We start from the raw sequence: 27,128 nt of genomic DNA, 5'->3' as shown, positions 1-27,128 counted from the left end.
CCTGTCCCCCAAGACCACATTGCCCCCCTCCTGCCCACCGAGACTGCACGACCCCTCTCCCGCCTGTCCCCTGAGACCTCACAGCCCCCCTCCCGCTGTCTGCATGGGGCCTTGGGTGAGTCTGGAAGCACACCACAAGCCATTTCCTGCCCTTCTACACACCCGCCCAGGCGCTCACTCAGGGATGCACACGCAGGTGCATCGCCACTGACCCACTCCTGTCTCCACTGCCGGACATTCAGGCCACCACCCCCGACTTTATTTACAAACAAGACAGAAACACTTCAGGCCCAGGACCTTTTGATTTCCACGTTTCTCCTTCAGCAAACCCCCAGGGGTGAGGTGGCTGGTGAGCAGACTTCACCACCGAAGCTCAGACTTCCATTTGGTTGAGTCTTCACCCGTTTCAACAACCACGTGTGAAGACACTGGAAGGGGAAATATTTTTAAAAACTCAACACAGGTTTTTTTCTCAGGTCAGAGAGAAACACGGCATTAAAATAGGATCGAGGAAAGCCATCTCAGAGATGCTTTGTTTCCTCCTCCCTGACCTCAGAAATCTCACATCTCCTTAATTTGTGGCCTGTGAAAACCACGTTTTTGTTCACAGAAAGTCACTGGAAATCAATCATGCAACAATTCAAAAGAAACTGTTTTCCAAGTCTTGGAAGAGAAGATACTATACTTGTACAAGACTGATCTCTTCTTTTGTGTTCATTAAGAAAGCATATTTGGGGGCGCCTGGGTGGCGCAGTCGGTTAAGCGTCCGACTTCAGCCAGGTCACGATCTCGCGGTCCGTGAGTTCGAGCCCCGCGTCAGGCTCTGGGCTGATGGCTCGGAGCCCGGAGCCTGTTTCTGATTCTGTGTCTCCCTCTCTCTCTGCCCCTCCCCCGTTCATGCTCTCTCTCTGTCCCAAAAATAAATAAAAAACGTTGAAAAAAAAATTAAAAAAAAAAAAAGCATATTTGTACAACCTAAAAATCCACTAAAAAATTTAATTTATAATTTATATTTATGAATTTATTTCTATTAAATTATTATAACTTATAATTGGGATGAATTATAGATGGCTAATGATGAACTATTCAGACGCTTAGAAATAACATTTTAATATTTAAATCCCCAATAGGAAAAAAAAAATAGAAGACTTCTCTTTAGATAAACAGAAGCAAAAAGACTTTTAATTCCTATTTTACGTTATATATAAAGCAGAATTTTTTAAAGTCAGAGTAATTTGTGAAGGGCCATGCTGTCAGCAGACACTTAAAAGGTAAAGAGCGTTTTTTCCTGGTGGCCACAGAGAAAACACCATTATCATAAGCTCCTTGTTGGCCCACAGTTCTAATTTATTTGCCACAAGGGCCTTCCCACTCACCTGCTAATAACTCATTTGTTTTCACTGCTCTGCCAACATATTTGTCTAAATACATAATAAAAAAATGTCAGTTTTCTACATTCCCTAAACATAAACTCATGGGGACCCTACCTTGCTACTATTCTTACCTTCTCCTCACTTCCAAATATGCTGTGTCTAAAAAGAAACCAGGCTCCAAGAAGTAGGAAAACAATAAAGGATAATCCCCACGACCAACCCTTTGTGCCCCAAGCTGCTGTCATCACCAACGCACAAACGGCCCCTCAAGGCATGAAGAATGGGGGTGCCGGGTGCCCATCTCCACGCCGTAACACCCTCCCGGCCAATGGCCTGTGTGCAGGTGGGCAATCAGACCTTCCCCAGTTCAGAATAATGTTTATGGAACCGGGATGTCCTGGTCACTGCAAATGTGAAACTGTCTAGCCCTGTGATGAGGTCAGGAAGCAACAGAGAACGCCACTGTCCTCTCCTCAATTCCCACACGTGGCGGTTAAAGCAGACGTGGAGCCCCAAGAACCGGTCACTTCTCTCACATCCAAGGTTTCAGAAAGGGCTGGGAACTTCCTACGTGAACAACATCACGTGACCGTGGGCCCAAGAGCGTGGTGAGAGCCGCAGATCCACGGGGCCCCAGCCCCCAATCACCGGGGAAGTCACATCCAGGAGTCGGGCAGGATGCTGACCGCGCCGTGTCTGCTTGCCAAGTTTTACCCCAGGGGGCTCGCTTCTCGCAGGAGTCACAAGCGTCCAGCTGCTGGATAGCTCAGCGTGTCTTCCGACGTCCGGTCCGAGCCGCCTGCTCTGTGAACTCTGGCTCTGCTCCTTTCCTCTAAAAGTTAACACGAAGCATCTCTTTGACTCTGCAAGATGTTCAAATATCTGAAGACAGAACTTCTCCAAAACTTGCCCTACCTGGGCTGCGGCTTCCCGATTTTCCAAGCACCTGTCACTGTGTCCAGACCCTTCCCCGCAGCCCCCCGCTCCCAAGGCCCTTTCGTCCCCCTTCACAGCCAACACTCTGAAAAGTGGACTGCGGTGGCCGCTGCGTGTCTCAGTTTCCACCCGTATCCCTCTGGCCTCCACCATCCATGGAAAGTTGTTCCAGCAAAGGTCTCCGATGGCCTCTTCGTGAGCTTTGTCTCGGACTGCTCAGCAGCATGCCACACAGTCGGGCAATTTAGTTTCAATTTAAAAATTTTTTTGGAAAAGACTTTATCTTTTATTTTGAAGCAATCTCAAACTTAAATAAAAAGACAATACAAAGAATATTTTTTCTTGAACCATCTGAGAATATGCTGCATACACACCACCCAATACGCCAAATAATTTAGCGTATGTTTCGACAAAGACAACCTCTAGATTCCCCCAGATCAGATGATGACTGATACGTGACCAGTCGCCGCTATCCCTCAGACCTCACTGGAGCTTCCCTGGTGACCTCAGTGCTGCTCACGGCAAACCACGCCACAGCATCAGAACCACACGCTGTACCCGCCGTCCCGTCTCTCACTCACTCTAGAGCAAGCTCCAAAGTCTTTGCTGGACTCTGACGCCCTTCATTTCTGCGGAGTACAGGCGCTTAGCTTGCAGAATGTGTCTGTTTCCTCACGATTAGACCCACGGAGCCTGGGGGGTTCATGGGTGAAGAACAGCATTTAGGAACCAAGTCTGGGTGCTGGGTGTGCTCGTGGCTATGGGCATGCTGCCGCCAGCGGGCCTGCTCAGCACACAGAGCTAAACGATATGAACATGTGGGACGCCTGGGGGGCTCTGTCAGTTAAGTGTCTGACTCTTGATTTTGGCTCAGGTCATGATCTCACAGTTTGTGAGTTTGAGCCCCAGGTTGGGCTCTGTGCTGATAGTGTGGAGCCTGCTTGGGATTCTCTCTCCCTCTCTCCCTGCCCCTCCCCTGATCATTCTCTCTCTCTGAAATAAACTTAAAAAAAAAAATATGTACACGCATGCACACATTCCACATGTTTGCAGCCACACTATTTCTAAAATTTTAGTGTTTATTCATTTTTGACAGAGAGACCAAGCGCGAGTGGAGAAGGAGCAGAGAGAGAGGGAGACACAGAACCCGAAGCAGGCTCCAGGCTCCGAGCCGTCAGCACAGAGCCCGACGTGGGGCTCGAACCCACAAACCACAAGATCGTGACCCGAGCCCAAGTCGGACGCTTAACCGACAGAGCCCCCCAGGCGCCCCAGCCACGTCTATTTCTACGTGCACGCATCATCAACTGGAAACTGAGTTCACCCTAGTACTATCAATTCCAATCCAACACACAGGGCCCCTCTACTTTTCTGTCATCCTTAACCAGGACCCTCTGTGTGACCCTTCTCCCCTCACGGCTGTTGCCACCACCTTCAGGGAAGCCCGGGCCCTGTGTCTGTTCTGATGCTCCACACGGGGCCACCCGGCCACACACAGGAGCCCTGCTAACCCCAGGCAGGCTCTGACTCCCTGAGTCAGGTTAGCTTCTCACACGCTCGCCATCCTGCTGTTGCCCTCACCCACATCTCGTGGCCCTGCCAGTGGCTTTTACACGGATTTGTTCCGGAAGGGAAGAGAAAAGAAGAGGAAGAGAGAGTGCCTTCCTTTTTCCCTTTGTTAACTGTGGTAAAATATACAGAACATAAAATTGACCATCTTAGTCAATTTTCAGTGTACAATGGCATTAAGTACATTCACATTGTGCAACCGTCCCCACCAACCATCTCCAGAACTTCATCTTCCTAAACCAAAACTCTGTCCCCATTACACTAACTCCGCCCAACCCTCCACCCCCCTGGCCGACCCGACGCCCTCCCTATGGAATTGACTCTTGCAGTTCCTGTATAAGAGAAACCGCACAGTATTTGTCCTTCTGTGTCTGGCTTATTCACTCAGCATAATGTCCTCAAGGTTCATCCACACTGTAGCAGGTGTCAGAATCTGCTTCCTTTCTAAGGCTGCATCGTATTCCACTGTGTGTATGTGCCACACCATGTTTTCCCCGTGCACCTGCCGACGGATACACGGCTCGTCTCCAACTTCCGGCTACGGCGAACGCTGTATGAATGCGGGGGTACGAGTATCTGCTCGAGTCCCTGCTTTCTATTCTTTTGTTATATACCCACACGTGGAATTGCCGGATCATGTATTTATTTTGTTTTATTTGTTGAGACACTGCCATACTGTTTTCCATAGTAAAACCATTTGCCACACCAGCAACATGCAAGGACTCCAGTCTCTCACTCACCCACACCTCTTACTTCTGGTTAGTTCATTTATTTTGGTAACAGCCATCCGGGTGGATACGCAGTCTATCTCACTGTGGTTCTGATCTGCATGTCCGTAACAGTTAAAATAGGCTTTTCATGTGCTTATCAGACATCTGTGTATCTTTTCCAGAGAAACATCTACTCAAGTCCTCTGTCCATTTCTGAGTCAGGTTGTTTGTTTCTGGTTGCTGAGCTTCAGGAGTTCTTTATGCATTCTGTATGTTAGTCCCTGATTAGACAGCTCTGTGATTTCCAGTCTCTCCCGTCTGTAGGCTGACTTTTCATTCTGCTGACAGCATCTTCTGAAGCACAGAAGTTTTAAATTCTGATGAAGTCTGACTGATTTACCTATTTTTTTCTCTTGTTGCTTGTGCTCTTGTGTCACAGCCAAGAAATCATTGCCAACTCCAGCATCACGAGGCCTTTCCTCTAAGTTTTCTTCTAAGAGTTTTATACTTTCACCTCGTACGTTTAGGATTTTTATCCATTTTGAGCTAATTTTTGCACAAGGCATAAGGTAAGGGCCCAATATCACTCTTTTGCACATGTACACCCGGTCTTTCCACCACCAACTGATGGAAACACTGTCTTTACACCAATGAACGGACTCGTTATCCTTGGCAAAAGTCATTTAACCACACATGCACGGGGTTTTTTCCTGGGATCCCTACTCTATTCGCTGGTTTATGTCTGTCTTTATGCCAGTACCACACCATTCTGATGACTGATTGCCTGTCCCTGCCCCACGCCCCCCACCCCCCCAGCTTGGCAGCTGTCAAGATGGCGGCAGCCCGCGTCCCAGTATGGGACCCTGGTCTCTAATTCCAGGATGAGCAGAGAAAACCTTATTTGAAAATTATTGTATGTGCTTGTTCTAACCTGTCTGGGCACCTGAGCACCTTGAAGGCAGAAAAGTAATTTCAAGTATTACTCGAAAATACTGTGTGATAAAAAATCTGCAGGCTCCTGGGGCACAAGGCTACTGCTGAGACACTGGAAAATGCCACCAAACATCTAAAGAATGAGCACCAGTTTTCAGTGTCTTCCAGAAAACAGGGGAGGAGGGAACATTTCCACCCCCTCTAGGAAGCTAGGATTACTCTTTCACCAAAGCAGACAACGATAGTACAAAAGAAGAGAACAATAGTCCGACGTCTCTCCAGAGCTTAAGCACAAAATCCTGAACAAAATAGCAGCAAACCAAATCCAGCGATGCACAGAAAGAATTATATGCCATTGCCAACGGGATTTATTGTAGGTATGGTAAGGATGGTTAAATATTGAAAACCAATAAAATCTACCATAGCAATAAGCTAAAGAAAAAATAATTCTATCAAATGACACAGAAAAAGCATTCTACAAATTCCAACAGCCAGCCATTCATGAACAAAAAAATCTCAGTGAGCTAACAACAGAGGGCAACTGGTTCAACTTGTTGTAGAGAACCTGCCAGAATCTGTAAGCATCATGTTGAAAGGTGAAAACACGGTCTTCTCCCTGAGGGAGGAGGAAGGCAAGGCCAGTGGCCCTGCTAACTCTCTCTGCTCAGCACACACGCTAGGCCACTACCGTAAGGCAAGAAGAGAAATACTGGCATACAGATTGCAAAGGAAAGAACTAAAACTGCTCTTATTTGCCGATGTGACTGTTTGCACACAAAATCGCAAAGAATCTCCAAAAGCCTCCTAGACCTAGTGAGTGAGCTGAGCAACCACAATAAGACACTAGCACGCACCTGCTGGGACAGTGAAACAGCAGAGAAAGCTGACCACTCGTCCACTGCTGGGGGACACAAAATGGCACAGCTATTTTGGTTAACACTTGGGCAGTTTCCTGTAAAACTGAACATGCGACTACTGTGTGAGCTAGGAAGTTCCTTCCTGACCCCTGACCCCTGACCCCAGAGCCAGGAAAACTCCCGCTCACACATAAAGCTGCTCACGTGTGTTCACAAGAGCCCCAAACGGAAACCACCTGGCCATCCTTTGGGGAGTGAAAGGATAAACACCCCGTGGTGCACCCCTACCAGGCAAGGCCACTTGGCATTAAGAACAAGTACACCGTGGATACACAACACCAACAGAAGGACACCAAGTGGAAAAAGCTGACTCAAATGGCTACATGCTGTGTGATTTCACTTACATACAATTCCTGAAATGACAAAATCATAGAAGTGGGAACAGATGAGTACTTGTCAGGGGCCAGGCTCATGAGAGGAAGTGGGTCTGGCTACAAAAGGCAATAGGGGGGATCCTTGCAGTGACAGTGCCATCCTGTATCTCGACCGCAACAATGTTGACATCCTGGCCAGGACACTGAACTACGGATGCGCAAGATGTTACTACTGATGGAAACGGAGTAAAGGGTATATGACTTACAACTGCATGTGACTGTATAATTATCTCAATATTTTAATTAAAAGTGTACACATAATCAAGATAAAAACAGCCACAAAGCAGGCCTACTTAGCAAAGGTCAGGCCCCACACAAGGAAGGCAACCACAGGTGACCCTTGAACAACATGGGTTTCAACTCCATGTGTCTACATATAAGCAGATGTCTTTGGATAAATACCATATAGTACTGTAAATGTAGTTTCTCTTCCCTAGGATTTTCTTAATAACGTCTTCTTTTCTCTAGCTACTTTATTGTAAAAATACAATACATAACACACAAGATCTGTGTTAATCAATGGTTGTTGGTGAGGCTCCCAGTCAACAGGAGGCTATTAGTGGTTAAGTTTTCAAGGAGTCAAAAGTTATATGTGGATTTTCATCTGTGCTGGTGGTCAGGGTCCAAACCCGCCTGCTCAAGGGTCAGCTGTAGCAGAGTCTGTGGCACTCGAGCCAGCAGGGCACAGGCCCTGTGTGGAAGAGCGAGCAGAGGCAAGTGATGGCAGGGCGGGGCTGGGAGACGGATCATGAAAAGGAGGACTCACTAAATAAGAGTAGGGTTCCTCATTCTTGGAGAAGGGAATTATAAACTCAGTAAGGGGAAAAGCTAGAACGATGGTACAGTGATGGATGAGACAACAGCAAGTACCAATATGAACTCATAGTTTTCAATATATAAAAACAAATATGTGTATAAAAGCGGGTAGATATCTATGCACACTTATAACATACACTTCCTGGCTTTGTCCTGCAGGGAGCTTGGGGACACATTTTGGGTTTCCCAACACCACTCCGCACTGGAAGGAACCAGAGCTCCTGGCAGAAACGGGTGACTTCAGGGCTGGACCAGGAAAGGTACAAGAGGACACCAAAGACCTTGCTGGGCTAGGAGGCAGGGAGCAGGGAGCAGGGAGCAGGGACGTGTCCAGATGACACAGCTACAGGCTGGAGAGGCTCTTCTGGCCCAATGGGGGACAGCGCAGTGCGAAAACAAAGGACAGTGAAAGAGTACACTCCCTGCACAGATGACGATCTACGCCGGAACGGAGAATAACTGAATGAAGCAAGGGGAAGGGGAACTGCTCCTGGAGAATGCCAGCTAAGAAATGCAGAAGCAGTGATGGGGTCAGGAAGCCTCCCCTCCGTCATCTGTCATCACAATACTTAATTCAGGCAAGAGACGCCAGCGGATGCCGCGGGGCTGGGAGAGAGCTGGGTGAAGACCAGGTGCCCACAGCCTCCCAGCGCCTCTCCACCAAGTACGAAGTCGAAGGGAGAAGGAACGACTTACAGTGGATACAGCCCGCAGACGCCACTGCACTGATGGGACCAAACTGAGCACCCCAGGGATGTGGCAAGATGGCGTTCTGGGTCACTTGATGGGATGCCGTGAGAAGAGAATGAAGTCATTTCTGTGACGTTCCTGCCAGAAACGCAAAACCTTAACGGTGTTACGATGAAACAGCAGACAAACCCCCAGTGAGGGATATGCTGCAAAGTACCTGGCCTGGAAGTTTCACAGACATCAAGGCAGGGCTGTGGTCACAGAAAGAAACTGGAAAAACATGACAAGCATCCTTTTGCTGTTAAAGGATGTCGCTGGCACAGCTGACCAAACTTGAGAGGGAGTCTCTGGGTGAACAGCGTTTAGGGATTTTTTAATGCTTTTCTATGAGTCTGAAATTCTGGCAAAATGAAAGAACTAACATCACGAGAGACAACTAGACATCACAGGCATTCCGATGGAAGAATATAGTGCCATCCATGAAACATGGTTGTAAATTAAAAAAAAAAACTTGACCAGGCTCTACATCCCTCCACTAATCCAGTTTACAGGGAATAATGTGGGAATAAAATCAGAAAAATACAGACTGTGGCAAACTCCATAGGGCAAAAAACCTGGTTTCTTCAAAAATAAATTGTAAGGAAAGAGAGAGAGAAATCCACATGTAAAACAGATGTAAGATACATATCAACCAATTATGCAATATGGATTCTGTTGGATCCCGATGCAAACAAACATACATACGTCTATGAGACAGCTAGAAATCTGAACAATGTTCAGGTATTGAGGATATTAGGTGACCGGTGTTAAATTTTTCTAGTTATGGTGATGGTGATATGGTTAAGGAATGAAATGAAGTAATATGGAAGCAGGCAAAGGAGTAGAGGAAGTGAGTGAGCCAAAATTGTTAAAGATGGGGGACGGTACCTCTCGGGGAAGGGGGCCTCCCTGGGGGTGGGGTCTCCACTGGCACCCATACAGGCAGTGGTACCTCCACAGAGATCTTTGTAGTATTCTATATACTTTTGTGAATGTTTGAAATTTCCCCACAAATGTTTTTTCCAAAAAGTAGAATATTTATATCTAGGTTTGTCTCATTCTAAAGCTAGTTCTTGTTGAGTTTTCTTTCTATTTTCCTTTAAAAATAATTTAAATACTTTACTTACTGACCCCCTAATTAAATTTCCTTATGGTTCATTAGCCAACATTAAAAAAAAAAAAATGCTTCCTAGCCCAATGTTAACCCAATAGGTAGAACTACCTTTAGAGATGAGACTCACTCTAAAAAAGTTAGATATAAAGTAAGTTTCTTATTTCTCCAGACTTTTTCCTAATTAAAAATTAGCTACATTTTATACATGAGGAGATTTTCAATTAAAGAGATGGCTTTAGGAGAGGTAAAATCAGCTTCTCTAGAGGATCACAACATGGGTATGACGACCTCCCCCAGGGCATCTGAAAACACATCAGGTTTTCTGATTGTCACCGCAGTCTGGGGACATCACGGGACTCGGTCAGGGATGCCGTCACCTGGCTCTCCTGTACGACGAAGACTTGCCCATCTCAGAAGCCAAGAAAATCCCTGATGGGAAACACCAGCTAAGAGGGGACATTTCGACAGAAGAAGGGAGAGGGAAAAAGGTCTGACTCGGGGTTGTTAGCTGGGGCGTCCTTTAGGCAAAAAACATGCCGTACAAAGGAAGCAGCAAGGAGGCACCGCTGCCGCCCTTGTATTAGATAGCGCTTCTTTCTCAAGCAGGGAAACGAACAGTAAGTTAGCTCTCAGACGCTGTCCACAAACGGTGGTTACCAATAGGCCGGTCCCTACTGAGTCAGACAGGAGCAGACAGACGCAGGAGGGACTACAAAGAGGGGAATTCTGACAAGTAAGAGGAGGGAGACACTGGTTTCCTGATGACAGAGGGCTCCCCCTGGTGGGGTGGTCAGAGTCCTACGAGAGAACAGTCAACAGAGCCCATTATTCCCGGCAAGTGCGGGACTCCAATACCTTCAGACCCCTGCCTCTTTACTTTCTGTACCTTACCTCATCTGACGCAGGGGGAAGCCCTTCAAGGTTCCCGATACAGGAGCCCTAACGTGAACAGGGCAGGACCAAAACCATGCAAAGGTTTTGCCAAAAAAAATGACCTGACGTCTGGCTGATGGCTCATGGCAGGAAATCAGTCGCCAGCCTAGTAGCTGCGACAGCAGCAAGGGTCCCCGTCACAGCACCCTTCTTCCCAGGGCTACCATGTGAAAAATCAAATGTGTGGGATGGAATGGAGAAGAAACAAACTGGGAGGAGCAGGGGCACCTGCTTCGAAGTGACACTTGTGAGGGATGGAAGAGAAAGCTTGCCTCACAAGGAGGCTAGAAATGAGAGGAAGAGGTCATTTCAGTCTAAGGATAATGCAGGAGGCAAACTTTGTTTTCAACATTCCTTCTCAAAAGACCGCTTATTCAAGATTTTGAAAAGGAGTTTTAACAGGTCAAAACAGGGAGGCAGAAGTAAACAAGAGCCATAAGCAGTGACTGCACTTGGGATTCTAGTGTGAGGCCTCGAGCCTTTTCCATCATGTCTACTCATACTGTTTCATTAGACGCTACTCTGCACAAAGCATCAAAAAGTGTATCAAAGAACTTACCCTTCATGTTGGCAGCATATGGACTGTCATTCACCAAAGTGGAGTATGGCTCTTCATTTTGAGGCAAGATTCCCGCAGGCATGGTAGTCTGTTGAGAAAAAAAACAGATTACTTTTTGAGAGTTTGCTTATGGGATGTGCATTTATGAATCACCTACAAAGTGCTGGACTTCTGCTGCTAATAGTCATTAGCTCTGTGTTTCCCCAGCACTGGAAATGTGGACAGTGTAGACGTGAGATGTGCTGTCAGTGTCAAACACGATTTTGAAGACCTAATACAAAAAAGACTAAAATAGTTCACTAATAATTTTTTTTTAAATTTTTTGATATTTATTTATTTTCGAGAGAGACAGAGACAGAATGAGAGTGGGTTGGGGCAGAGGGAGAGGGAGGCACAGAATCCGAAGCAGGCTGCAGGCTCCGAGCTGTCAGCACAGAACCTGACGCGGGGCTCGAACTCACAAGCTGTGAGATCATGACCTGAGCCGAAGTCGGACGTTCAACCAACTGAGCCACCCAGGCGCCCCAATAATTTTTTACACTGATTTTACATTGAAATATTTTTGATATGCTGAGTTAAATAAAATACATTATCAAAATTAATGTTCTGATTCTTATTATTAATGTTGCTCTTAGAAAACCTAAAACTGAACCCAAGGCTCACATGATATTCCAGTGAACAGTGCTATCTACAAGGTAAGGATATTACAGAGACAAACTGACAGCTAACAACACACACCATGGTGAAAGCCTAAAAGCCTTAATGATATTGTAATAACTTTGCATGGTGACAGATGGTATCTGGACTTACTGTGATCATTTCATAACATATATAAATGTTGAATCATTACGTTATATACCTAAAACTAATATAACTATACTCAATTTGAAAAATAAATTTATCAGGGCACCTGGATGGCTCAGTCAGTTAAGTGTCCGACTTCGGCTCAGGTCATGATCTTGCAGTCTGTGAGTTTGAGCCCCGCATCGGGCTCTGTGCTGACAGCTCAGAGCCTGGAGCTTGCTTCAGATTCTGTGTCTCCTTCTCTCTCTGCCCCTCCCCCACTCATGTTCTGTCTCTCTCTCTCAAAAATGAATAAATGTTAAAAAAAATTTTTTTAAATTAATGTATTAATACACTTCCTGCTTCAGGGCTTAGCTCTTCTCCTTATGGGGACATCTGCCCCTTTGTTATTGACTTACAAGATGTCTTTTTATATTAAGAATATCAAGGCTTCATTAAAAAAAAAATCACACACGAATGTGTCAACCAAGAAATCAAAGAAGAAAAAAAAATTATGAAAATGAAAACACAGTGGTCCAAAATCTTTGGGATGCAGCAAAAGTGGTTCTAAGAGGGAAGTTTATCGCAATACAGGCCTACCTCAAGAAGCAAGAAAAGTCTCAGGGTGCCTGGGTGGCTCAGTCAGTTGAGCGCCCAAGTCTTGATTTAGGTTCAGGTCATCATCCCAGGATCATGGGACTGAGTCCCACATCAGGCTTTGCGTAAGCATGAAGCATGGAGCCTGCTTAAGATTCTCTCCCTTTTTCTCCTTCTGTCCCTCTCCCCTGTACTCTTTAAAAAAAAAAAAAATGAATAAGAGAGGTGCCTGGGTGGCTCAGTCGGTTGAGCGTTCGACTTCAGCTCAGGTCATGATCTCACGGTTTGTGGGTTCAAGCCCCATGTCAGGCTCTGTGCTGACAGCTCAGAGCCTGGAGCCTGCTTTGGATCCTGTCTCCCTCTCTCTCTGCTCCTCCCCTGCTCACACTCTGTCTCTCTCTGTCTCAAAAATAAATAAACATTTAAAAAATTTAAAAAATAAATAAATGAAAAATAAAAATAAACACAAATTTTTAAAAAAGAAGAAGAAAAATCTCAAATAAACAACCTAACCTTACACCTAAAGGAGCTGGAAAAATAACAAACAAAACCCAAAAATAGTAGAAGGAAGAAAATCATAAACATTACAGCAGAAATAAATGATATAGAAACTAAAAAACAAAAAAAAGACATATCTGATAAAGGATTAGTATCTAATACATGAATAACTGATACAACTCAACACCCAAAAAGCAGATAATCCAATTTAAAAACGGGCAGCGGACGTGAACAGACATTTTCCCAAAGAAGACATCCAGATGGCCCTCACATGAAAAGATGCTCAACATCACTCATCATCAGAGAAATAAAAATCAAAATGATGAAGATATATCACCTCATACCTGTCAGAATGGCTAAAATTTACAACACAAGAAACAACAGGTGATGGTGAGGATGTAGAGAAAGGGGAACCATCCTGTGCTGTTGGTGGGAATGCAAACTGGTGCAGCCATTCTGGAGAACAGTATGGAAGTTCCTCAAAAATAGAAATACGCCACAATCCAGTAACTGCACTACTAGGTGTTTACCCAAAGGATACAAGAATACTGATTTGAAGTGGCACATGCACTCCAATGTTTATAGCAGCACTACTGACAAATAGCCAAACTCTGGAAGGAATCCAGTGTCCACTGATAGATGAAGGGGTAAAGAGGATGTGGTACAGGCACCACGGAATATTACTCAGCCATACAAAGGACTGAAATCTTATCATTTGCAATGACGTGGATGGAGCTAGAGAGTATCATGCTAAGTGAAATCAGTCAGAGAAAGACAAATACCATATGATTTCATTCACATGTGGAATTCAGGAAACAAAACAAAGAATAAACATAAAAAAGGAGACACACAAGCCAAGAGACAGACTCTTAAGAGAACACACTGCTCGTTACTGGCGGGGAGGTGGGCGAAGGGATGGAGGAAATAGGAGATGCAGGTGAAGGAGTGCACTTGTTGCAATGAGCACAGGGCCATGCATGGAAGTGCTGAGTCACTATTTTTGAATACCTGAAACTAATATAATGCTGAATGTCAACTGCTTGGAATTAAAATTAAAAACTTAATTAAAATACCACTTTTTTTTTTTTTACAGTTTATCATGTCTTGCATATGTTTATGGTGTGTTTTGCCTAGCAGTCCTGTTTTATATAGTCCAACCTGTAAGATTTTTCCTATGACTTCAACTTTTCTGCCACAATAAGAAAACCTTCTCCAGTACAACATGTAAATCCTAATTTAGTATCTCCCATTTTGGAGTGATAAATGCTGTCCCTACTGCAGCATGACAGTATTGCTAAAGCATAATAGTTAAACGACAAAATTAAAGATGGCCCATCTTCAAAGAATATCATATGTATCCTAACGTGACTTTATAAAAGTCACCTTGTTAAAATGTCAATAACACCCAAAGCAAGTGACACATTCAGTGCAATCCCTACCAAAATACTACCAGCATTTTTCACAGAGCTAGAATAAACAATCCTAAAATCTGTATGGAATGACAAAAGACCCTGAATAGCCAAAGCAATCCTGAAAAAGAAAAACAAAACTGGAGACATCACAATGCCAGATTTGAAGTTATATTACAAAGCTGTACTCATCAAGACAGTATGGTACTGGCACAAAAACAGACACATAGATCAATGGAACAGAACAGAAAACCCAGAAATGGACTCAGAACTATATGGTCAACTCATCTTCAACAAAGCAGGAAAGAATGTCCAATGGGAAAAAGGGAGTCTCTTTAGCAAATGGTGATGGGAAAACTGAGCAGCGACATGCAGAAGAATGAAACTGGACCACTTGCTTACACCATACACAAAAATAAATTCAAAATGGATGAAAGACCGGGGCGCCTGGGTGGCGCAGTCGGTTAAGCGTCCGACTTCAGCCAGGTCACGATCTCGCGGTCCGTGAGTTCGAGCCCCGCGTCGGGCTCTGGGCTGATGGCTCGGAGCCTGGAGCCTGTTTCCGATTCTGTGTCTCCCTCTCTCTCTGCCCCTCCCCCGTTCATGCTCTGTCTCTCTCTGTCCCAAAAATAAATAAACGTTGAAAAAAAAAAAAAAATCAAAATGGATGAAAGACCTAATGCGAGACAGGAAACTATCAAAACCCTAGAGAACAAAGGCAGCAACCTCTTTGACTTAGGCCATAGCAACTTCTTACTAGGCACATCGCCGAAGGCAAGGGAAACAAAATCAGACATGAACTATTGGGACCTCATCAAGATAAAAAGCTTCTGCACAGTGAAGGAAATAATCAACAAAACTAAAAGGCAGGCTATGGAATGGGAGAAGATATTTGCAAATGACATATCAGATAAAGTGTTAGTATCCAAAATCTATAAAGAACTTACCAAACTTAACACCCCAAAACCAAATAATCCAATTCAAAAATGGGCAGAAGACATAAGCTTTTCCAAAGAAGATATCCAGATGTCTAACAGACACATGAAAAGATGCTCAACATCACTCACCCTCAGGTAAATGCAAATCAAAACCACAATGAGATACCACCTCACAGAAGTCAGAATGGCTAAAATTAGCAACACAAGAAACAACAGGTGTTGGGGAGGACGCAAAGGAAGGGGGCCACTCTTGCACTGCTGGTGGGAATGCAAACTGGTGCAGCCAGCCACTCTGGAGAACAGTATAGAGGTTCCTCAAGAAACTAAAAATAGAACTACCCTATGACCCAGCAATTGCACTATTATTTACCCAAGGGATACAAAAATACAGATTCAAAGGGGCATGTGAACTCCAATGCTTATAGCATTGCTATCAACAACAGCAAAACTACGGAAATAGCCCAAATGTCCACAGACTGAAGAATGGATAAAGAAGATGTGGTATACATATATGCAATGAAGTATTACTTGGTAATCAAAAAGAATGAAACCTTGCCATTTGCAACAGCGTGGATGGAGCTAGAGTGTATTATGCTAAGTGAAGTAAGTCAATCAGAGAAAGAAATATCGTGACTTCACTCATATGTGGAACTTGAGGAATAAAAGAGATGAACATATGGGAGGGGGAGAAAAAAAGAAGAGAGGGAAACAAACCACAAGACACTCTTAACAATAGAGAACAAGCTGAGGGTTGATGGAGGGAGGTGGGTGGGGGATGGGCGATGGGTACTAAGAAGGGCACTTGTTGGGATGAGCACTGGGTATTATACGTAAGTGTTGAATCACTGAATTCTACTCCTGAAACAAATTATCACGCTGTATGCTAACTAACTAGAATATAAATAAAAAAGAACAGAACAGTAAAGCAAAACTCTTTGTAAATCACCTACATTTATATAGCTTAAACACTGTGTTATTTATTTATTTATTTATTTATTTATTTATTTATTTATTTAGAGAGAAAGAGACAGCATAAGCAGGATAAGGGCAGAGAGTGGGGGAGAGAGAAAAAATCCTAAGCAGTCTCCAGGCTGTCAGCATGGAGCCCGATGCGGGGCTTGATCCCACCAACTGTGAGATCATGACCTGAGCTGAAATCCAGAGTCAGGCCCTTAACCAACTGAGCCACCCAGGCAGTCCTTAAATACTGTGCTTTTGCCAACAACACGAGTACGTGCCTTTTATTAAAAGTGATCCTTCTAACCAAGGGAAAATGGTGCAACAAACGGAGTGTCTTCTTTATCGGTCTAATTACCTGAGAGTTACTATACGTACTTAGTGTTAAATCATAAACTTTCAGAGATCTGAGATACATAGTCAACATCGGTTTGGGAAAGAGTACATTTCGAGCCCTTTCTGAGACTGAGTTAAAGGAGAAAGTGAAGGGCATCCACGCAGGCCCCTCTCCATGCATGCAGTTGCCCATCACTACCTGTATCCACAAAGCCCGGTGGCCCCTGGCTCCACAAACTCAGCCACCTTCCTCTTTGCCGGAACACCGGTCCTTCTTCTATCCCGCCTCACCTTCCAGCTTCCTCCGGGGAATCCCCACTGCTTATCCAACAGGTTTCAGGTCCTAACCTCTTGTCCTCATCTCGTTAGACGAATTCTATGCAATCAGGACGGCAGCTCTACAGCAGCCTTCGTTTTAGGCTTAGTCCCATCACTAAGCTGACACCTTTCCAGGCCTCCACCTGCTGCTCTGAGTATCGTGAGGCCCTTCTTGTCTGGCTGGTGGGAACGTGAACTCCTTCCAGCTGTCTGAGAGCCCCAGAAGGTATTCTGTCCACTCCTTCTGTGTCTACCCCTGGCCTTGGGTAGCTCGCACGGTCAGTATTCAGTCAAACACAGGTCAGCGGAGCCCAGCAGGCCCTCTGCACACGTCCGTGGCCCTCTCCGTGCCACTTCCTTCCCGCCAGGGCCCTTCACCGCAAATTCCAGCCACCTCAGCTCTCAGTGAATATCCAAGGTAGCTTTGTGTCTGTCCCCGTCCCACAAGGCAGCCTGGGAACTGCCTCCCGGGAGTCCAATCCTGGGCTCACGCACGTCTTCTTCTTGTCTCTCACAGAGATCATGGTCCCGAGCTGCCTGCTTTCCACTGTCCCAAACCCAGTTTTGTATATTTCAACTGGTTTTCTAGTTGTTTAAGGCAGAAGGTAACCCTGCTCTCCGCAACTTCACCATGGCTGGAAGCAGAAACCCCCTTGGCCCTGGCTAGGGGACTCTGCAGGAGTGTCCACTGTGGAGTTCACTGTGTGAAAACACTGATGTCCAGTCCAACTAGAGGAACTGCTGACCAATTACATACAGCTCAACTAGGCCAGACCATCCTGTGCAGTCACAAGTTCTGTGTTTAAACCTTGACTCTTGGGTGGGACAGAGTGGAAAGTGGGTCATGGGCATTGAGGAAGGCACCTGTTGGGATGAACGCCGGGTGTATGGAAACCAATTTGACGATAAATTTCATATTTAAAACAAACAAACAAACAAACAAACAAACAAAAACCTTGACTCTGTTCATTGCTGGCCACAGGAACCATTTTCAGCCTCAATTTTCTCCCCTGTAAAATGGGGATTATTATTAGACTACTTTCCTAGCTTATTGTGAGGATAAAGAACAACTATGTGTGTTTGTGTGTGTGTGTGTGTGTGTGTGTGTGTGTGTGTTTCTAACACAATGTCTGGCATATAGGTATCCGATATATTACTGTTGTTTTAATTTGCAAACCAGTATCGTAACATTTTATAAGAATCTGTAAAGCATTGCCTTCATGACGTGTAAAACAGTCCTGCCAGCAGTTGGTAATGGCTGACCTTCTGAAGAAGATTTATGAACCATTAGCTGCATCCACAACTGGATTGATTTTGTGTGCCTGGTTGTAGAGTCAGGAGAAAGAGGGTTTGAAGAGTAATCCTGTCATTTCACTGCACAATCCTCTTATTTAATTTCATTTCCTGCTGCTAATAACAGATATTTTGCTCACTCTATCCTGCAATTTGCTTTCATCTCAAGAAGTCCCTCGAAATGACTGAAAATTCAGAATTAATCACAGGCTCACTAATTAGTACCTAATACTTAAAACTCAGAGCAGCAATGGACGATTACTCATACTGTTAAGGAAGAGTCGTCACCGAGTAAGAGTTTGACATAAAGAATGTTCTACTTCATAAAAAAGTCACTTGGCCCAAGAGCCAGGCTCCGTGACAGCCTGAGGGGTTCTGAGGTCACTGCCTTCCGTTCCGCCTTCCGCACAAAAAGCCTGCGTGTGTACTTCTGGGAGAGCTGACGGGGACAGCCCTGAGAAGTCGGGAGGTCGGGGGTGTGGCGTCACCCTTCCCACCTGCTCTGGGGCTCGGAGTACTCTCGGGCGCCCGTGGGAAGTGCAAGTCCGCGGCCCACCCTCAGGATGTCTGAGGAACGGAACACGTTATCCGCCCACACTCCGTCCAGCTCCTCCTGACGTAAGAGGCTCTCTGCCCACATTAAAGAAACGTGTCAACGGATTACCTTCTACACAGCAATCATGGTAGAAGAATTTGAGGCTGGAAATTTAAGTCTGTGTGGGCAAAAATAGACATTTCCAAGTATATGAGTGAACACAGGACAGCTACATAAACACTTTCATGCTTGTGAATAATCTGTTAGTAATAATAAACACGTAGGCTGACTCCAGCCAGGCACCGTTCCAAGTGCCTTGTTTGTTGTAACTCGGAGCCCTCACCACTACACCATTTGGGAAGTACTACCATTACTCCAATCAGAAACACAGTTTATTATTAGGGCAGTTTTAGGTTCACGGCAAAACTACGTGGAAGGCACAGAGAATCCCTGCACACCCCTGTCCCACCCGCACGTGCACGGCCTCCACTGTCGACACCCCCAGCAGACAGCACCTTCGCTACAACCGATGAGCCCACACGGACACGTCATCGTCACCCAGATGTACGGCTTGCCTAAGGCACCACTCCAGGTGGTGGACATTCTACGGATTTGGGCAAATGTATAAGGACACGTATCTGTCATTATGGGATCACACAGAGAATCTTCACTGCCCTGGAAATCCTCCATGCCCCATTCAGTCACCCCTACCCCCACCCCAGCAACTCCTGATCTGTTCACCATGCCCACAGATTTACCTTTTCCAGAATGTCAAGTAATTGGAATCATACAGTATGTGGCCTTTTCAGATTGGCTTCTTCCACTTAGTGACACACATTTAAGGCTTCTCCACATGTTCTGTGGCCAGCAGTCCGTTTCTTCTTAGTGCTGAGTAATATTCTATTATCTGGACGGACCACGGTCTGCTTATCCAGCCGCCTGCTGAAGGATATTCTACTTGCTACCAAGGCTTGGCAATTATGAATACAGCTGCGTACACATCTGTGTGCAGATGTTTGTGCGGGCATGGGTTTTTCAGCTCCCGTGGGCAAACACCAAGGACCACGACCACAGGACCGTATGGTAAAAACATGTTTAGGTTCATATATTATTCCCATTTTGCAGATTACAGAACCAAGGCAAAGAGAAGTCAGATAACTTACCTGCAGTCACACAGCTATTAAATGGTGGAGCTGGGATCTGAATTCACACCGTTCATTCCACAGTCTGTTCTCTTCACCACCATACACACACAGCCTCTCAACAGTAAAGACCTCGCACTGAATAAAGGAAACTCCCCTGTTTGCATGCAATGCAATGAATGCAATGTTGTATGCATTCTAACTTTGTGGCGCTGATAATTCCTTGGCTCCCAAGAAACTTTTCAGACCTCCCTATCCACAGAGCAAGACTTTCACATTCGTTCTGCTCTGTGCAGACACTTGGCTGATCCTTCCTTCATCCAAATCTCAATGCACTGCTGTCCCAAAGACAGGTGTCAACCACACACCTCCTTCACATGTTTGGGCTCCTCCACGATGGAGGGTTGTTGGCACTTACCAGCTCTGCGACCGTAAGCACATTCACTGCCACCTCTGAGCCTCACATCTGCCCTGTGGTCACCGTAAAGATGCCCCACGAGCTTGTACAGACCTAATTCCGTGCCCGACTCATAATTCAGTCTATCCTCAACACAGCAGCCAGGGTCACCCGGGTCACACCACCCTTCTCTTCAAACCCACGTAGCCACCCTGTTTACAATTTAAACCAGCTCCCCTCTGTTGCCGTGTCCTCAGGACTTCTGAAGAAAACATGGAATATGGCACATAATTTACTGATTTATCCCTATTATTACATTATTATCTGCCTTCCCCACTAGGAGGTCAGCTCCACGAAGGCAGAGTTTTGTCTGCTTTGTCAACTACTGTATACAATAGGGCCCAGCACACAGTACATGCTCAATAAAGATTTAGTGAATGAATACACGAATAGCCATTCAAAGGTCATGACCACCAGCACCACAGTCATTTGACGTCGCTGTAAAGGGGAAATAGCAGCTATGCCTCACCTGTCTCAGGTTACAGCACCACATGCAAACACAAGGAACTGTTTCCTTATCTTAGTTTTCCTGATCACATTTACATCTCCAACCCCTTGCTGGTCTTCAACCTGACAGATGGGTGTCCCTTCTAATTCCCGGAGGGGTGGGTCTGCTGAACTTCAACTTCCTCTCCTTCAGGATGTTTTCCCTAACACCAATTACATATTTTATTACATCCCTTCATCATGCAGGGCCGACTGCAGATTTACCTAGGGGCCCGGATGCTTCCTGACACCACACTTGTATTTTGTCCTTAAAGAATTATAGCACTTTTTATGAGTCCATATGCAGTAAAACAAATGAAAGACCCTATTTCTTTTAAATGGAAACATCCTCACTTCTGAATCTGCAAACTCAAACAAAATGAGGAAACTGAATGGAATTCTTTTTCTCCTCAAATCACCTGGGGGCAGGCAGGCAACATTTAAAAGGTGCCTTTTCCTTCTTGAAGCCCCTCCAGACCTTCTTGCAAGGTGGGTCCTCTGGGAGAGAGCTGGCAGCCGCCTGAACCTCACGGGCTGCTGTGACCTCACACCTGCACTGCACCTTTGGGAAGGTCCCTGGGCTCTCAGGAGACTCATCACTGATCAGGGAAAACAACACACAGCAGGACCCTTGCCGCTGCATCATCTGAAGAAGTATGCTGTCTGGTTCAGATGCTCCAGAAAACACCTTATGATAAGGCAACGGGTGCGACGTTAACAATAGGCGAAGCAGATCTTCGCAAGCAGGGCTCCCACGCTCCTAGCCTTTGCCCACAAACAGCCACACCAGGATCATCCCCACAGGTGTGAACACACCTCACTCACATCAGTGTCACCACCACAGGTACTTCTAAACTCATCAAGATGTCAACCCTTCCTGACTCAACACCCATCAGAGGGGTTCTCTTAAAAGCCCAGCGGCCGGGCCTCACTCCCAGAATTTCCACTTGGTAGGTCTGGGTGGGGCTGAGAATCTGCATTTCTGCCTAGTTTGCAGGGACGCTTTATTTTTTTTTTTTATAATTTTTTTTTTTTAACATTTATTCATCTTTGAGAGACAGAGAGAGACAGAGCATGAGTGGGGGAGGGGCAGCGAGAGAGAGCGAGAGAGAGAGAGAGAGAGAGAGAGAGAGAGAGAGAGAGAGAGAGAGAGAGAATCCAAAGCAGGCTCCAGGCTCCTAGCTGTCAGCACAGAGCCCGATGCGGGGCTCGAACTCACGAACTGTGAGATCATGACCTGAGCTGAAGTCAGATGCCCAACCAACTAAGCCACCCAGGTGCCCCTCCAGTGATGCTTTGAGAATGCGGCATTAGACAAGCAGCTTACATTCACATAACAGCAGGTATTCATGGAGGCTACTGTGAATGCAGGGCCCCTGGGTTCTGTTTAGCAGTCACATAATGAAGGCTTCCTTTTACAGTTCTTCCACCAACCTTCACAAAATCCCAAAATACATTAAGAAGCCCCACCGCATCAACCAGACCTAGAAAAAGCTTCACATACCTGGGTGAGCCCTGGGTACTAATGTTCCCACCAACATCCTAGTTTGGACCAAGCAATCACCTGGAATCAGGTCACTGCTATGCCGGTGGTATCCACGGGAAGAAACACTCCCCACTGCAGCCACCAGATACCACACCACTTTGCTCAGCCTAATTTGGATTCTTAACCAACAGATGTTCATTAACTAAATATTCCTTTTTAGTAAATATATAAGTAGCGTGGATATAAAATTATGTTCACATTTAAATACATTTATATGACATGCTGTTTACAACTTTTTCAATTTCAGGTAGTTCAACATGAAAAGCTTAAAATAAGGAGGAAAACAGTTTGTTATTCACTTTTCTATCCTTATTTATAGACTAAGAAGATAACATGATTTTCTACCTCTTCACTTCCTGAACTATTTCTCTAAAAGAAACTATTCTTTTTAAAAAAAATTGTTAATGTTTATTTATTTTTGAGAGAGAGAGAGAGAAAGAGAGAGAGAACGAGCAAGCAGGGGAGGGACAGAGGGAGACATAGAATCCAAAGCAGGCTCCAGGCTCTGAGCTGTCAGCACAGAGCCTGATGCGGGGCTCGAACCCACAAACTGCGAGATCATGACCTGAGCCGAAGTTGGACGTTTTACCAATTAAGCCACCCAGGCGGCCCTAAGAAAAAACTATTCTGTGAAACATATTTCAGTACTTGGGTGACAAGTCTGGGTGACTTAAAACATAAGCGGGAGTGTGGCTCCTGGATCTTCAAAGGCTTAGATCAAACTTTCTACAGGAAGATACATAGAATTTCTGGTTTAAGTAGTGGACTAAGCTAGCTTTCTCTTACACTCTCATACTCTAGCTTTCTCTTCCTCCCAAGACCCCAATGCAAAGAAACTTTAAAAAGAATAACCCCACAGAGCAAGAAGCAGGAGGAGGTTATCGGTGAACTAGTTACCTTAGTAAGCTCCCAGAGGAAAGAAAGCAGGTAGAACTAAAGAGGACAATAAACCAGAGGTGAGGAAGCTGTAGCCCAGAATATGCCCATGCATATTCTGCAGAACACATAGCTGTGTCTCTTCAGAAAGATGGAGAACAGGGAGGTAGCCATCTTCCAAGTGTTGAAAGAAATAGACAGTCAACCAAGAATTCCACATGCAGCTAAACTCTTCCTGAAAAAAATGGAGAAATTAAGTCATCTCCAGATTTAAAAACAAACTTCAAAAAAACAAAACAGAATTTGTTGTTATTTGTTATCAGTCTTGCTTTACAAGAAATACTGTATTTCAGTCCAAAATAAAGGACACTAAAGGGTAACTTGAATCCAGACAAAGAAAGAGCAACAAAAAAGCTCACAAAATAAGCATTATAAAAATACATATAAATAAAACTCTTTTATCTGTTTTAAAAGATGCCTACATAAAGCACTAATTATGAAAATGACTTGAAGAGCTTATAATGTATAAAGATGTAATTTGAACTGAATGCCGGTAATAGTACAAAAGAGAGAGAAAGGAATGAAGGTATATTGGAGCAAAGGTTTTGTATGTTACTAAAATTAAACTAGTATTAATTTGAATTAGACTGTTTTAAGCTAAGATACTAATTGTAATTCCAGGGTAAACACATAGAAGATTACTCAAAATACATAGTCAAGTAACAAAAAGGGAACTGAAAATGTATATTAAAAAAAAATATGTAACATGAAAGAAGGCAAGAATCAACGAATAAAGAAATGCAAAAGACCTCAGACATACAAAAAAATACAAAAACGGTAGGTGTAAATTCTAATTTATCAGTAATTTATCAGTAATGTAATTACGTTACATTGAATGTAAATGGATCAGATATTCTACCAAGTAAAAGAATGGCAGAACGGATTTTTTAAAAGATCTATCTAACAAAATACAGGTAAGATCTACATGAGGAGAACTACAAATCATTCATAAACAAAATCAAAGATGAACTAAATAAATGGAAAGATATTTATGTTCATGGCTAGGAAGATTCAACATTGTCAAGATGTCAATTCTTCTCAACCTGGTCTATAGACTCAAGGCAGTCCCAGCCAAAATCCCAGTAAGTTATTTTATGGATATCATTAAAAATATTTCTAAAGTTTATAGGGAGAGGCAAAAGACCTAGAATAGCCAACACAATACTTAGGGAGAACAAAGCTGGAGAAATGACACTTCATAACTTCCAAGACTTACTATAAAGCTACAGTAATCAAGACAGTGTGGAATTGGCAAAAGAACAAAACTATAGATCCATGGAACAGAATAGAGAGTCCAGAAACAAACCCACAGAAGCACAATCAACCGATCTTTGACAAAGGAGCAAAAGCAAAACAACGGAGCAAAGACAATCTCCTCAACAAATGGTGCTGGAACAGCTGGACATCCACATAACGACAACAAGAAAAATCTAGACACCAATCTTAGACTCTTTACAAAAAGTAATCCACATGGATGGCAAACCGAACCATAAAATGTAAAACTATAAATCCATGATAAACCAGGAGAAAACCTAGATGACCCTGGGTGTGGTGATGCCTCTTTAGATACAACACCAAAGACATGACCCATGAAAAAGTAAATAAGCTGGACTCAACTTAAAAATTCTGCTTTGTGGGGCGCCTGGGTGGCGCAGTCGGTTAAGCGTCCGACTTCAGCCAGGTCACGATCTCGCGGTCCGTGAGTTCGAGCCCCGCGTCAGGCTCTGGGCTGATGGCTCAGAGCCTGGAGCCTGCTTCCGATTCTGTGTCTCCCTCTCTCTCTGCCCCTCCCCCGTTCATGCTCTGTCTCTCTCTGTCCCAAAAATAAATAAACGTTGAAAAAAAAAAATTAAAAAAAAAAAATTCTGCTTTGTGAAAGACAATGCCAAGAGAATAAGAAGACAAGCCACAGACTGGGAGAAAATATTTGCAAAAGACACATCTGATGATGAAATGTTATCCAAAATATACAAAAAACTTTTAAAATTCAACAATAAGAGAACAATCTGATTTAAGAAATGGGTCAAAGACCTTAACAGACACCTCACCAAAGAAGATATACAGATGGAAAATAAGCACATGAAAAGATGCTCCACATCATATGTCATCAAAATGCAAATGAAAACAGTGAGATACCCCTTGACACCTGGCTCACTTTAGATTCAAAGACACAGGCTGGCAGAAAAAAAGATGGAAAAATACATACCATGTAAGCAGTAACCAAAATACGGCTGAGATAGCTATACTAATACCTCACAGAACACTGTAAGACAATAATTGTTATCTGAGGCAAAATAAGGACATTTTACAATGATTAAGTAATCAATTCATCAGGGGCGCCTGAGTGGCTCAGTCGGTTGAGCGTCCGACTTCAGCTCAGGTCATGATCTCAAGGTCTGTGAGTTCGAGCCCCGCGTCAGGCTCTGTGCTGACAGCTCAGAGCCTGGAGCCTGTTTCAGATTCTGTGTCTCCCCCTCTCTCTGCCCCTCCCCCACTCACGCTCTGTCTCTGTCTCAAAAATAAACAAAAACATTAAAAAAAAAAAAAAGAAATCAATTCATCAGGAAGATATAATGACTAAATATCCATGCACATAATAACAGAATCCCAAAATACACAAAGTAAAACTGAAAACCTGAAGAGGTTGTGTTGAAATGGGACAATTCAACAAAAATAGTTGGGAGACTTCAATATTCCACTTTCAGTAACAGAGAGAAAATGAGGCAGAAGATCAACAAAGAAACAGAAGACTTAAAGAATACCACAACTACCTAGTTGTAGCAGACATTTACAAAACACTTCAAGTCCACAAAAGCAGAACACGCATTCTTCTCAAGTTCACATAGAACATTCTCCATAGTAGACCATATCCTAGGTCATAAAACAAATCACAGTAAATTAAAAATGAATTAAATGATAGAAAATATCTTCTTTGACCACAATGAAATTAAATTAGAAGTTAATAACAGAAGAAAGTCATAGATATATAAAAGCTAAATATATATTTAAACCACCAATGAGTCAAAGAAGAAAATACAACAGAAAATATAAAATACTTTGAGATGAAATGAAAACATACAAAATATCAAAACTTGTGGGGTAACCAGTTATAGCAGTGCTTAAAAAGGAAATTTAGAGATATAACTGCATGTATGAAAAAAAGGGAAAGATTATGGTCTGCTGGGGGGGAAAAAAAGGAGAAAGAACTCAAATCAATAACCTACTATTTCACCTTAAGTAACTGGGGAAAAAAAACAAAATGAATCCCAAGCAAGCAGAAAGTAGGAAATGAAAAAGAACACAGTGGAAATAAATGAAATAGAGAAAAACAAAAATAAAAGAGTAAATCAATGAACCCAAAATATGGTTCTTTATAAAAATCAACAAAATTGACAAATTTTCAGCTAGACTAACCAAGACTCAAGTACTAAATCAAGAATAACATGGGGTGCCTGAGTGGCTCAGTTGGTTAAGCGTCTGGTTCTTCATTTCAGCTTGGGTCATGATCTCATGTTTTGTAAGTTTGAGCCCTGTGTCGGGCTCTGTGCTAACAGTGCAGAGCCTGCTTGGGATTCTCTCTCTCCCTTCTGTCTCTGCCCTACCCCACCTGCACGCGCGCTCTTTCTCTCTCTCTCAAAATAAACTTAAAGAATAACAAAAGGGACATTATAACTAACTTTACAGAAATAAGGATTATATGGGGCGCCTGGGTGGCGCAGTCGGTTAAAGCGTCCGACTTCAGCCAGGTCACGGTCTCGCGGTCCGTGAGTTCGAGCCCCGCGTCGGGCTCTGGGCTGATGGCTCAGAGCCTGGAGCCTGTTTCTGATTCTGTGTCTCCCTCTCTCTCTGCCCCTCCCCCGTTCATGCTCTGTCTCTCTCTGTCCCAAAAATAAATAAAAAACGTTGAAAAAAAAATTAAAAAAAAAAAAAAAAA

At 44.1% G+C, this 27,128-nt stretch overlaps 1 long non-coding RNA gene across 3 annotated transcripts; it reads right to left on the bottom strand.

The window, feature by feature from the left end:
• LOC115499726 lies at positions 1-21,703 on the bottom strand. Of its 3 annotated transcripts, none has more exons than XR_004344358.1 (4): positions 18,590-21,703; positions 16,681-17,809; positions 10,964-11,051; positions 1-428 (listed from the first exon to the last, which is right to left on the bottom strand). It is a non-coding gene; the product is annotated as an uncharacterized LOC115499726 (long non-coding RNA). The 3 variants fall into 3 exon arrangements; XR_004344360.1 differs by lacking the exon at positions 1-428 and adding an exon at positions 8,244-8,456; XR_004344359.1 differs by lacking the exon at positions 16,681-17,809.
• Positions 21,704-27,128: the final 5,425 nt, after the last annotated feature.

This window comes from Lynx canadensis, chromosome D4 (genome assembly GCF_007474595.2).
Source record: "Lynx canadensis isolate LIC74 chromosome D4, mLynCan4.pri.v2, whole genome shotgun sequence".
Taxonomy (NCBI): Eukaryota; Metazoa; Chordata; class Mammalia; order Carnivora; family Felidae; genus Lynx; species Lynx canadensis.
The sequence above is the reverse complement of the archived record's forward strand: the minus strand, read 5'-3'. Positions and strand labels throughout refer to the sequence as shown.